We start from the raw sequence: 14,113 nt of genomic DNA on the forward strand, positions 1-14,113 counted from the left end.
TTAAACAGATACTCGTGATAACATTAGTATAAGAAAGCAAACCACCACTTCCTTAGGTACTGTAGCAAACTTAAATTATCCTTATGTTGATGTTGGGTTACTGTATTTTCAATCTTCCATGGCTAATACCCCCCGATCTATCCATAGTTTCATCAAAATAAGCAACCAACTCAACAAAAACAGAATCTGTTAACAGCAGACCAGTGTGTAGCAAACTGTATACTTCGTATACTTCTGGTACTTCAAAAATTCTGAAAAATTACGACAATCTGAAGAATTTGCGTAGCAATCAGAAGAAAAAAGAATCAACTCAAAAGCTCTCACAGAAAAAAATGAAATTTCTTTTCTTGAGCAAAAAGTTTCTGTCTTTTCTAGCACGACCAAACGATCATCCCCAAGACTAATCATAACGGTTTTACTTGGCACAAACGCAAAAGAAACACAAAAAACACAATCATAACCGAATTATGAAAATGTGGAAAACACAAAACAGAAATAAAAAAGATAGATTCGTTGGGTTGCCTCCCAACAAGCGCTATTGTTTAACGCCCTTAGCTAGGCATAAGGTGATGGAATCACGTATAGTCATCTTTGGTGCTCAAACCATAAGTAGCCCTCATCATAGATTCGTAAGGCAATCTTATTTTCTTTCTAGGAAAATGCTACATGCCCTTCTTTTGAGGAAATTGAAATCTAATATTCCCTTCCTTCATATCGATGATAGCACCAATAGTCCTTAGGAAAGGTCTACCAAGAATAATGGGACATGAAGGATTGCAATCAATGTCAAGTACAATAAAATCCACGGGTACATAGTTCTTATTTGCAACAATAAGAACATCATTGATCCTTCCCATGGGTTTCTTGACAGTAGAATCCGCAAGATGCAAATTAAGAGAACACTCTTCAATCTCATGAAAACCAAGAATATCACATAAAGACTTTGGAATCGCGGAAACACTAGCACCCAAATCACACAAAGCATTGCATTCATAGTTTTTGATTTTGATTTTGATAGTAGGTTCCCACTCATCATGAAGTTTTCTAGGTATAGAGACTTCTAATTCTAGTTTCTCTTCAAGAGATTTCATCATAGCATCTACGATATGAGCGGTAAAGGCTTAGCTTTGACTATAAGCATGTGGAGAGTTTGCAATGGATTGCATCAAGGAAATGCATTCAAACAAGGAGCAACTATCATAATTGAATTCGTTGGAATCCAAAGTGGGAGTTTCATTACTACCCAATATTTTGATTTCTTTTACTCCACTCTCCACACCTTTATCATCAAGATAGGTGGACTCCGAATCATTGGGGCGTTTTTCAACCAAAGTGGATTCATATCCAGCCCCTTCATCAATAGGTTTGACACGCGAAAACAAAGATTCAAGAGGAGTCACACCAAGCACTTTAAGATCTTCGTGATTTGCATCACTAGAACACACCCTCTTAAACCATTCATGCGTAGCGCGAATTTGGGCAGTTCTTTCTTTGCTCTCATTCATGGAGACACGCATAGCTTTTAAAGTTTCATCCAAGTTGACCTTGGGAGGAGCACATCTAACTTTCAAAGCATAAATATCACAAGACAACCTATCAACGCTCTTAGCCAAATCGTCTATTTTGAGTAGTTTTTCCTCTATGGACGCATTGAAAATCTTTTGAGAGTTGATGAACTCTTTGATATTACTCTCTAAATCAGAGGGTAATTTTTTATGATTTCCATAAGTGTTGTTGTAGGAATTGCCATAGTTGTTAGAGAAGTTACTAGGAAAAGGCATAGGAACATAGTTTCCTCTAAAAGCATTGTTGTTGCCAAAAATGTTCCTACCAACAAAATTAATGTCCAAACTAGCGTTGCTACTCTCAATCAAGGAAGATAGTGGCATGTAATTAGGATCTAAAGGAGCATTTCTACTAGCAACCAAATTCATCAACTCGTCCATCTTAGCACTAAGTGAGTTAATTTCTTCTATAGTGTGTACCTTTTTGCTAGCAGGTGACCTTTGAGTGTGCCACTAAGAGTAGTTGGTCATGATATTGTCTAGGAGTTTTGTAGCTTCTCCTAACGCGATTCCCATGAATGTTCCACCTGAGGCGGAGTCCAAGATATTGCGAGAAGCAAGATTCAAACCAGCGTAAAAAATTTGTATAATCATCCACAAACTCAAGCCATGAGCAGGACAATTTCTAATCATTAACTTCATCCTCTCCCAAGATTGTGCAACGTGTTCATGATCAAGTTTCTTGAAATTCATGATATTGTTACGTAGAGAGATAATCTTAGCCGGAGGAAAATACTTGGATATGTAAGCATCTTTGCACTTATCCCAAGAATCGATACTATTTTTAGGCAAAGAAGAAAACCAAGTTTTTGCGCGACCTTGCAACGAGAAAGGAAAAAGCTTCAATTTAATCACGTCATTATCCACATCTCTTTTCTTTTGCATATCGCAAAGCTCAATGAAGGTATTGAGATGGGATGCGACATCTTCACTAGGAAGGCCAGAGAATTGCTCTTTCATAACAAGATTCAGCAAGGCAGCATTGATTTCATATGATTCCGCACTAGTGGCGGGAGCAATCGGAGTACTAATAAAATCATTATTATTAGTATTCGAGAAGTCGCAAAGTTTGGTGTTTTCAGATATGATGACTTCAACAAACAAACAAGAACACAAGCAAGCAAGAAAACTAGCAAAGGAAAATGGCAAAGGCAAATGAAAACGGCAAAGGAGAAAGGCAAAAGAAAACGGCAAAGGAGAAAGGCAAATAAAAACAGCCAATGTGAAGTAGGGGATAGGAAAACGAGAGGCAACTGGCAAAAAAGGTAAATGCAAGAGATGAGTTTGTGACACCTACTTGGATAGATCTTGACTTGATCTCTCCCCGGCAACGGCGCCAGAAATAGGCGTGTTGACGGGAGAGTATTCTTATCTTGATACTCCTCGGCAAGCGATCCTCCCCGGCAACGACGCCAGAAATACTTCCGCTACGGCAACAAAAGACCTTCCCTGGCAACGGCGCCAGGAATCCTTCTGCTACGGGCTACGCCTATAGGGACTTCCTTGGCAAATACGCAAAGGATTTCCCCGCGGCCTTGGAGCCTTGCATTGGTGTTCCCTTGAAGAGGAAAGGGTGATGTAGCACAGCGGCGGTAAGTATTTCCCTCAGTTTGAGAACCAAGGTATCAATCCAGTAGGAGGATCACGTCAAGCCACAAGTACCTGCACAAACACAAAGAGCTTGCACCCAACGCTATGAAGGGGTTGTCAATCCCTTATAGATTGTTTGCAAAGTGAGAACTGAAAGCAAAAAGTAAACAAAGCAAAGTAAAAGTAAAAGTGGAGACGATAGTTGTGAATAGACCCGGGGGCCGTAGGGTTCACTAGTGGCTTATCTCATGAAAGAAAGTAGACGGTGGGTGAACGAATTACTGTCGAGCAATTGATAGAACCGCGCAAAGTCATGCCGTTATCTATGGCAATAATCATATCTATACTTTCAAGACAAGTAGACCGATACTTTCTGCATCTACTACTATTACTCCACATGTCGACCGCTATCCAGCATGCATCTAGTGTATTGAGTTCATAAGAACAGAGTAACGCCTTAAGCAAGATGACATGATGTAGATGGACAATCTCAAATCTATGATGAAAGCCCATCTTGTTACCCTTGATGGCAACAACATGATGCGTGCCTTGCTGCCCCTTCTATCACTGGGAAAGGTTACCGCACGGTATGAACCCAAAACCAAGCACTTCTCCCATTGAAAGAATCATAGATCTAGTTGGCCAAACAAAACCCAAGACTCGGAGAGACTTACAAGGATATCAAATCATGCATATAAGAAATCAGCAAAGACTCAAATATAATTCATAGATAATCTAATCACAAATCCACAATTCATCGGATCTCGACAAACACACCGCCAAAGAGGATTACATCGGATAGATCTCCATGAAGATCATGGAGAACTTTGTATTGAAGATCCAAGAGAGAGAAGAAGCCATCTAGCTACTAACTACAGACCCGTAGGTCTAAAGTGCACTACTCACGAGTCACTGGAGAGGCGATGATGTTGATGTAGAAGCCCTCCAACTCCAAAGTCCCCTCCGGCAGGGCACCAGATGAGATCTCGCGGAAACGGAAGCTTGCGGCGGCGGAAAAGTGTTTTCGTTGATGCCCTGATTTTTCTTGGATTTTAGGGAATTTATAGGCCAAAGAGCTAGGGCAGGGGAGTGATAGGGAGGCGACAAGCTTGGTCGCCGCGGGCCCCTGGCTGCGGCATCAGGGCTTGTGGGCTCCCTGTGGGCCTCCTGCCTTGGCCCTCAAGTCCCCAGATCTTCTTATGTTCTGGAAAAATTTATTTCGGGGATTTTATTCCGTTTGGACTCCGTTCCAAAATCAGATCTGAAAAGAGTCAAAAACACAGAAAAAACAGGAACTGGCACTTGGCACTGAATTAATAAGTTAGTCCCAAAAAAGATATAAAAGGTATATAAAACATCCAAAGTTGACAAGATAACAACATGAAACCATCAAAAATTATAGATACGTTTGAGACGTATCAGCCGCCCAGGTGCCCCCGCAGCCCGGCCGCCTCCGCCTAGTGAGAATGTTTTTGCTCCTTTCTCTATTTTTTATTTTTATTTAATTTTTGCTGTTAGAGAGTGTTAGGTTATGTTAATTAGGTTTGTGCTAGGAAAGAACAAAAAAATTGAGAAACGAAGTATAAGTAGAAGAAGAGGAAAAGGGAAAAGAAGGAAGAATAAGAAGAAGAGGATGAGGAGAAGAAAAGAGAAGAAGAAAGAAAAATATGAGAAAGTATAAGAAAAAGAGGAGAAGAAGAAGAGGAAAAATAAATAGAAGGAAGAAGAAGAAGAAGAAGAAGAGAAGAAAAGAAGAAGAAGGAGAAGAAGAATATGAAGAAGAAGAATAAAAAGAGGAGAAGAGGAGAAGAAGAAGAGGAGTAAAAGAGGAAAAATAGAATAAGAGGAGAAAGTTGAAGAAAAAGAGGAGAAAAAGAAGAAAAGAAGAAAAGAAGAAGAAGAAGAAGAAGAAGAAGAAGAGAAGAAAAGGAAGAAGAAGAAGAAATAGAGGAGAAAAGGAATAAAATAAAAATGGAAAAATAGTTATATTTAGAGAGATTTTTCTACCGGGATTGAATATTCGTGTTAATAGTGTGGATTTAAATGTGCAGTTGTTTCATCGCTGTGAGGGTCTGGTGTTCGACGACCTCCCCGTGCGACTACCTCCCCTACACGGTCTAGTGGTGAGCACTACTATCATCTCCTCCCAGACCCTCCCCTATTTGCTCTGTTCTGTTGTCATGCTGATGTCACTTCATTTTATATTCATGTCAGGTCTCATAACATAGGCGTATCCCATTTGAAAGGGTGGCATCTATAAATATGCATGTCTTTGCATATTTATAACCGTCATCCTTTCGAATTGTCCATATTATCCATGGACAACCTGAGTATGAGTTGATTGGGTTTCGTTTCCCGTGCTCTACTTCGATGTGAGGGAAAAAAATTTCAGTACCACCTCATTGTTTTACGGTTACACATTCTCTCGGCTTGTTGCCGAGACATGTATCAGGAGAACAACGGGGATGTGTTGCCAAAATTTTGCATCGGATCCGGAGCAGAGCATGGAAAACGAACCTGATCTACACGTAATGGGGTGAGATTAGGACCCATATTTACCTATTAGTGGTTGAACCTCCTCCTCCTCCTCCTGTGCCATGAGGTTATGCCAATCTAGGTGATACTCCTCTACGCTCTTCCTCACTGCATATTGAAGGAGCATCATCTTGTTGGTCTCTAAGAGTTTGTCATCTTTGACAAGCTCCATCACTAACGGGTCAAACAACTCTTGCTCGGCCTGGAGGTTTGATATGTATCCAACGTATCTATAATTTTTGATCGTTACATGCTGTTATATTATCATTCTTGGATGTGTTATAATCATTTTATAGCAACTTTATTTCATTTTTTGGGACTAACCTATTGACATAGTGCCCAGTGCCAGTTGCTGTTTTTCGCTGTTTTTTCTTCGTATAAAATCAATACTAGATGAAGTACAAAAGCCACGAAACTTTTTGGAGATTTTTTTTGGACCAGAAGGAAACTTGAGGGCCAAGGATGCCAACAGGGGCGGTCCAGGTGGCCCACTAGGCACCAGGGCGCGCCCTGGGCCCCTGGTGCAGCCTGGTGGGTAGTGGGGGCCTCGGGAACCTCCTCCACTGCCTCTGAGCTCTATAAATACCAAAATATTCCATAAATCCTAGAAAAGAAGACAAAAATCATTTTAGACGCCGCAAGTTCGAGAAGTCATGAAATCCAATATAGAGCCCATACCGGAGAGGAACACGATTATGGATGGGTTCATCATTCTCATTTTTGCTACTCTGATGATGCGTGAGTAGTTCATATCAGACCTACAGGTACGTAGTCAGTAGCTAGATGGCTTTCTCTCTCATTTTTCTTCTCAATACAATGGTCTCTTGGAGATCTATTTGATGTAACTCTATCTTTTGCAGTGTGTTTGTTGGGATCCGATGAATTGTGAGTTTATGATCAGATCTATAAAGTTATATCCATTCTTGATTATTATAGCCTTGGATTTCTTCTTTGATATTTGGGTTTTGTTTGCCCAACTTGATCTTTTTATCTTGCAATGGGAAGAGGTGATTTGTGATGGGTTCAATCTTGCGATGCTCAATCTCAGTGACAGAAAGTGACATGACACGCATGTATAGTTGCTATTAAGGATAAAACGATGTGTCCTATTCCTACATGAATAGATCTTGTCTACATCATGTCATCATTCTTAAAGCATTACTCCGTTTCTCCATCAACTTAATACACTAGATGCATGTTGGATAGCGGTCGATGTGTGGAGTAATAGAAGTAGATGTAGGCACAAGTCGGTCTACTTGTCTTGGACATGATGCCTATGTACATGATCGTTGTCTTGGATATCCTCATAATTATTCACTCTTTTATTAATTTCCCAACAATAATTTGTCTACCCACCATTTCCTATTTTCTCGAGAGAAGCCACTAGTGAAACCTACGCCCCCCGGGTCTATTCGACATCATCTATTTGCAATCTCTATTTTCCTATTCATGTTGCCATTTTGTTTGCTCTTTTATTTTCAGATCTATATTATCAAAAACCCCAAAATACCTTGCGGCATTTTATTTTCCATCATTTTATTTGCATCTATCAATCTATCTTTTCATCGTTCTATTTTACCCACAAGGTATTGACAACCCCTACACGCGCTGGGTTGCGAGGATTCGTTATTTCTGTGGAGGTACCACTTACATAGTCTTGTGGATCTTCCTACTAGATTGATACCTTGGTTTCATAACTGAGGGAAATACTTGCCGTCACTATGCTACATTACCCTTTAAGCTTGGAGGGAAACCAACACAAATCAGCGGGGAGTCAAGATTTCTGGCGCCATTGCCGGGGAAGAGCAAGTCAAGAACTACAGGTTCCTGCACATAAACTCTCATCTCCTTGCAATTACTTTATATGCCATTTGCCTCTCGTTTTCCTCTCCCCCACTACACAAAATTTTCCTTTTTATTTTCCTTATTTCCGCTTGTCATTTTCTTGTTGGATCTCTTGTTTATTTACCGCTATGGCAAACTCCTCCCTCGTTATGAGCACCCATGAGATTGAAGTTCTCAATTTTAAGCAAAGGTGAGGAGAAAGTCAGAAAGATGCTTGGTATACGATTTGCAATTCTCATGATAGATCTATCCACAAGCAATCTACTATCATTCTTCTTCGAAAGTTTTATGTGGGAATTACTACTTGGTATAGATTTTTTCTCGACACTATCATCGGGGGAAATTTCTTAAGTTGTCCACGGTCTCATGTTCTCAATGCGACGGGAAGTTTATTGGGGTCTCCACATATCATTATAAATGAAACATTTTGAATTCTTGAGCATGTTATGCAAAGGTTAGATGCTATTGAAAAGAAAGTTCTTACCAAAGAGCATGTTGAAAATTTGGATAAAAGGATGCAAGATCTTGTTAATCGTATTTTTTCAAACATGGGAGAAGCTATTAAAATGTTGAAAGAGAAACAACCCATAACTAATTAAAGGGTAGTAGAGAGTCTTGCTCAAATTGATAAATTAGAGGAAATTTTTAGTAACTTGAGCATGGTTTTTTTTTCTTCCATTGAAACTATTGAGAGAACTCCTCTTGGCAAGAAAACTACCCAAACTCCCAAGAACAAGGGTGCGTGATGTCTACCACACAACTTTTTCTTGTAGACTCGTGTTAGGCCTCCAAGCGCAGAGTTTTATAGGACAGTAGAAAATTTATCTCAAGTGAATGGCCTGAGGTTTATCAATCCATGGGAGGTGTAGGATGAAGAAGGTCTATCTCAAACAACCCTGCAACCAAATAATAAAAAGTCTCTGATGTCCCCAACACACCCAATACAATGGTAATTTGCATAGGTGCACTAGTTCGGCGAAGAGATGGTGATACAAGTGTAGTAATGATAGTAGATATAGTTTTTTGTAATCTGAAAATATAAAAACAGCAAGGTAGAAAGTAACAAAAGTGAGCATAAATGATATTGCAATGTTTGAAAATGAGGCCTAGGGTCCATACTTTCGCTAGTGCAATCTCTCAACAGTGCTAACATAGTTAAATCATATAAGAATCCATCAACATGCGATAAAGAATCACTACAAAGTTCCTATCTAGCGGAGAACATAAGAAGAAATTCTTTGTAGGGTATGAAACCACCTCAAAGTTCTTCTTCCGATCAATCTTTCCAAGAGTTCGTACTAAGATAACAAGTTATCATTTCCGATCGATCTATCAAAAGTTCATACTAAAATAACACCATAACAAATTCAGTTTCATAATACTTAATCCAACACAAGGAACTTCTAGGAGCACACCAATATTTCTATCGGAGAAAATAGTATGAAAACATGCAATCAACCCCTATGCCTAGATTACCCCATTGTCACCTCGGGAATCCGCGAGTTGATGCCACAACATATATCAAGTGATTCACTTGAATACCCCGACGTCACTACGGGTATCCACATGCAAGACATATATTATGTGCTCTCAAACCTAAATATGGAATCCAACATAATGAGTTCTTAAAGTGAAAGATTCAATTCATCACAATAATAGCACGGCACAAACACCATATGCTTCAACTATATTAACAAGGCCCATGATATATCAAGATCATGACATCTCAAGAACATGAGGGAGAGAGATTAAACACATATAGCTATTGGTGCAAACCCTCAGCCCCGAGGGTGAACTACTCCCTCCTCATCATGGTGGCCGCCGGTATGATGAATATGGCCACTGGATATGATTTCCCTTCTTCGACACGGTACTGGAACATCTCCAGATTGGTTTTTCGTGGCTACATAGACCTACGGCGGCGGAAGTATTCGTCTAGGGTTATTTTTGGAGGTTTATATATTTTTAAGATTTTTGGGCGTTGGAATCACACTAAGATGGGCCACGAGGTACCCACTAGACATCAACCCACACAAGTGGGGACTGGCGCAGTCTGGTGTCTAGTGAGCACCAGGGCCCCCATATGGTGGTTCTTCACTCGAGTATTTCTCTGTTCTTCCAAAAAAAAATCCAAAAAGTTTCATCCAATTCCAAGAAATTTTTATTTCTGCACAAAAAACAGCACCACGGTAGTTTTGCTGAAAACAACGTTAGTCCGGGTTAGTTATATATAAATCATATAAAGTGCAGCAAAACCATATAAAAGTATTTTAAACATTGGCAAACATGGCATGAATACTTCATACATTATCGATACGTTGGGGACATATTAGCATCCCCAAGCTTAATTTCTACTCGTCCTCGAGTAGGTAAATGATAAAAGAAATAATTTATGAAGTGTGAATGCTAGCATAGTGCACAAATTTGATCAATGATAATTTCAATCACTTTTCCTAGCATCATAATATCAACTTTCTCAGAAAACTCATCATGATAAAGTAGCAACCAATTCACATGTTCTGGTTCATCCAATGAACTCTCTTGAAACTTAACAAGCCATGTTATTAGTCGCCAAACAATTGCAATTCAACTTATTCTCAACAATGTATAAGTAAGAGCTCCACATACTCAATCATCATACAGTCTTCTATGATTGCTAGTACGCAAAGCATATTTTTAGAACCAATGGCATCCATCAAATACAGAGAAAGATAGGGGCTTAATGTTTCGCCTCCCAACTCATTTATCATAGAGATAATTGTCAACAATAATAAGTCATGATCAAATATATTTGACTAGCCATATGTGCCTGGATCTTTCCCCACCACATGATGCTTGCCAACTAGAGAATAATTGAATTTGAAATGAGAATGCATACTATTGACTCTTGCATAAAAGTAAACACTTAAAGGTAAAAGATAGGCCCTTCATAGAGGGAAGAACATGTTGTCATGCGCTTTTTGGTTTTGTATGCACAATCCCTTAATGCAAAAGAACATCACATTATATTGCCCCTTATGATAGCAACCTTTATTATGCAATTTGTCTCTTTTATTACTTTGCCATCACAAGTTTGTACAACGCTCAATTTTTGCTTACACCAAATGATCAAACACATTTAGAAGCAACTTTTATTGCCTTTTTGCACCAATGACAACTTACTTGAAGGATCTTATTCAATCCATAGGTAGGTATGGTGGACAGTCATGGCAATAAACTGGGTTTAAGTCTTACAAACTTTTGGCTAGTAAAAGATCCTAAACAAACACCACATGGTGGAGGATCGATAACAATATAACTTCGATGCAAATATACACAACCATAACTCATTACATTGTCTTCCTAGTCCAACTTCAACAAATTCGCTCAAGTTTGAAAATAATTACTGGGTATTCACAATCATAGAAGATGTCCATGATAATATATTTATATGTGAAAGTTCTCTTCCTTATGCCTATCATTCATGAATTGCTTGTATGACCGATATTGTGATTGTCAAGCTTCAAAAGATTTCACTTTATAAACTCAATGTGAAGCTACTACTAGGCATGACATGAACATATAATTTCAACTTCATGGTACTCAATTCATTCAACAATTTACTCATAGGATATAAGTGAAGCACAAGAGCAAACAATCAAACTACTCTCAAAAGATATAAGTGAAGATCAACGAGTAATTAAACAATTAAGTAGCTATGTGAGGAATCTCTATCACTAAATATTTTCATATCTAATATTTTATTTCAAATAGAAAATAAAATAAATTACACTCCAAGAATATCACATATCATGTGGACAAATAAAAATTTAGGCTCAACATAGGCTAACCGATAGTTGTTGATGAAGAAAGGTGGGATGCGTAGCATCCCCAAGCTTAGATGCTTGAGAGTTCTTGAAATAATTAATTGGGTTTCCTTGGGAATCCCCAAACATGAGCTTTTGTGTCTCCTTAATTCCTATCATATCATGGTTTCACCTAAGTCTCAGAAACTTCATCCACACAGAACTTGAAAAGAACTCGTGAGATAGGTTAGTACACATAAAAGTAATTAAACCCTTTATGTACTGCCAAGATAAGTTGCATAATAATTTTCAAACATTAGGTACTGTATACTATCAGTTCCACAATTTATATCTACCACTATAAGCCATGTAAACTATATGATATGTAGATAACGAAACTATGACAACAATTTGTCCAAACATAATAGTCTGTGGTAATCTATATAAAAAGTCTACTTCTGTATCTCACTTTTTTTTGAAAATTTAGGACGTGATAAATAATTTGTATTAAAGTACTGTGTAAAATTACAGAAACTTTCCACGTTCCAGTAAAATATGATAATTGAAATACTACATCATAAGTTTATGTTTTTGTACAACACACATCACACATGCAACTCAAGCATTCTAAAGGCAATTCTTGGAACTTTTTATTGAAAAAAAAGATTATAAATGACATGTAATAGAGAAAAACAAAATAAAGACGCTCCTAGCAAAACACCTATCATCTGACGAATAAAAATATAGCTCCATGTATGATATACCGATAGTGTTGGAGATGAAAGAGGGGATGCCTTCTGGGGCATCCCTAATCTTAGACACTTGAGTCTTCCTTGTATATTACCTTCTTAGTGCCTTGGGAATCACCAAGCTTAGGTTCTTGATGTGTGATAGCCTGGCTTATTAGGGATGATAGACTACTCATATTAATAAGGTATTCCTTCTTTTCCGGGAGCCCATTCAAACAAAACTCCCATGTTAAGCGTACTTGTCTTGGAATAGTTCTAGGATGGATGACTGACCGGGAAGTTGATCCCGGGTGCGCATGAGTGAGTGGCCCGACGAGGGCGTCGGTTCCTCTGAGTGGTGGGCTATGTGATAGCCTAGCTTTTTAGGGATGATAGACTACTCATACCAATATAAATATAGATCATTCACTTAGGTACTGTCAAGACAAGATTAATAATTATTCTCACATAATACCTACTATATTCTATCATTACCATTATTTATATCACTAAATATTTGTTATGGAAACACTAAAACAAGCAAACTATGCACGCAAAACAAAATCTATCAAAAATATAACATCCCGTGAAGATCAACATTAAAACCATACTTCCCTGCCTCTAAAATTTTGAAACATTAGGACAACAAAGAAAATTTGCATAGATGATTTGTGTAAGAATGTCAGAATCATTTGATGCTCCAATAAAATCACAATTTACTGGATGCAAACCTTTCTGTTTTTGCACAGAATCAAACAAGCAAGCATCCACACTATCCCAAAGGCTTTACTTGGCACTTTATTGAAATAAAATCTATAAAAAATGATTAAAACAATAGCTTAATCACGTGAACAGTCAAAAATAGAAAGGATAAATATTGGGTTGTCTCCCAACAAGCACTTTTCTTCACTGCCTTTTAGCTAGGCATGATGATTTCAATGATGCTCGTATAGGAATAATATTTGAAGCACGCAAGAGAGCATCACGAGTCACGCGACAAGCACATTTAAGTCTAACCCACTTCCTATGCATAGGGATTTTGCGAGCAAACAATTTATTGTAGCAATAATCAACTTGCATAGGAAGGCAAAACAAGCATGACTTCAAAACTTTGAACACATATGGAGGAAACTTGATACTATTGCAATTCCTACAAGCATATGTTCCCCCCTCATAATAATTTCCAGTAGAATCATGAAGGAATTCAACAATATAACTATCACACACATCATTCTTTTCATGATGTGCAAGCATATAATTTTTATTACTCTCCACATAAGCAAATTTCTTCTCATTCATAATTGTGGGAGCAAACTCAAGAATAAACTATCATGAGATACTTGATTGATATAATCCATATGAAAATTAAAATCATGATTACAGGTTTCATGGTTATCATTACTCTTTATAACATACACATCATCACAATAATCATCATAGGTAGCAACTTTGTTGTCATAGTCAATTGAAACCTCTTCCAAAATAGTGGATTAATCACTAAATAAAGTCATGACCTCTCCAAATCCACTTTTATCGTTATAATCATCATAAATAGGAGGCATGCTTTTTATCATAATAAATTTGCTCATCAGAGCTTGGGGGACTTAAAATATCATCTTCATCAAACATAGCATCCCCAAGCTTGTGGCTTTGCATATCATTAGCATCATGGATATTCAAAGAATTCATACTAACAATATTACTATCATGCTCATCATGCAAGGATTTCTCATTAAGCATTTTCATAAATTCATCCTCTAGCATTTGAGCAGAATTTTACTTCCCATCATTTTCAAGAAATACATGAAAAAGGTGAACAATATGAGACCACCTTAATTCCATTTTTTTTGCAATTTTCTTTTATAAAACAGAACTAGTGATAAAACAAGAAACGAAAAGATTCAATTAGAAGGTCTAAAGATATACCTTCAAGCACTCACCTCCGAGGCAACGGGGCGAGAAAAGAGCTTGATATCTACTACACAACTTGTTCTTGTAGACTAGTGTTGGGCCTCGAAGCGCGAAGTTTTGTAGGACAGTTGAAAATTTCCCTCAAGTGGATGAC

This window comes from Hordeum vulgare, chromosome 4H (assembly GCF_904849725.1).
Source record: "Hordeum vulgare subsp. vulgare chromosome 4H, MorexV3_pseudomolecules_assembly, whole genome shotgun sequence".
Classification (NCBI taxonomy): domain Eukaryota; kingdom Viridiplantae; phylum Streptophyta; class Magnoliopsida; order Poales; family Poaceae; genus Hordeum; species Hordeum vulgare.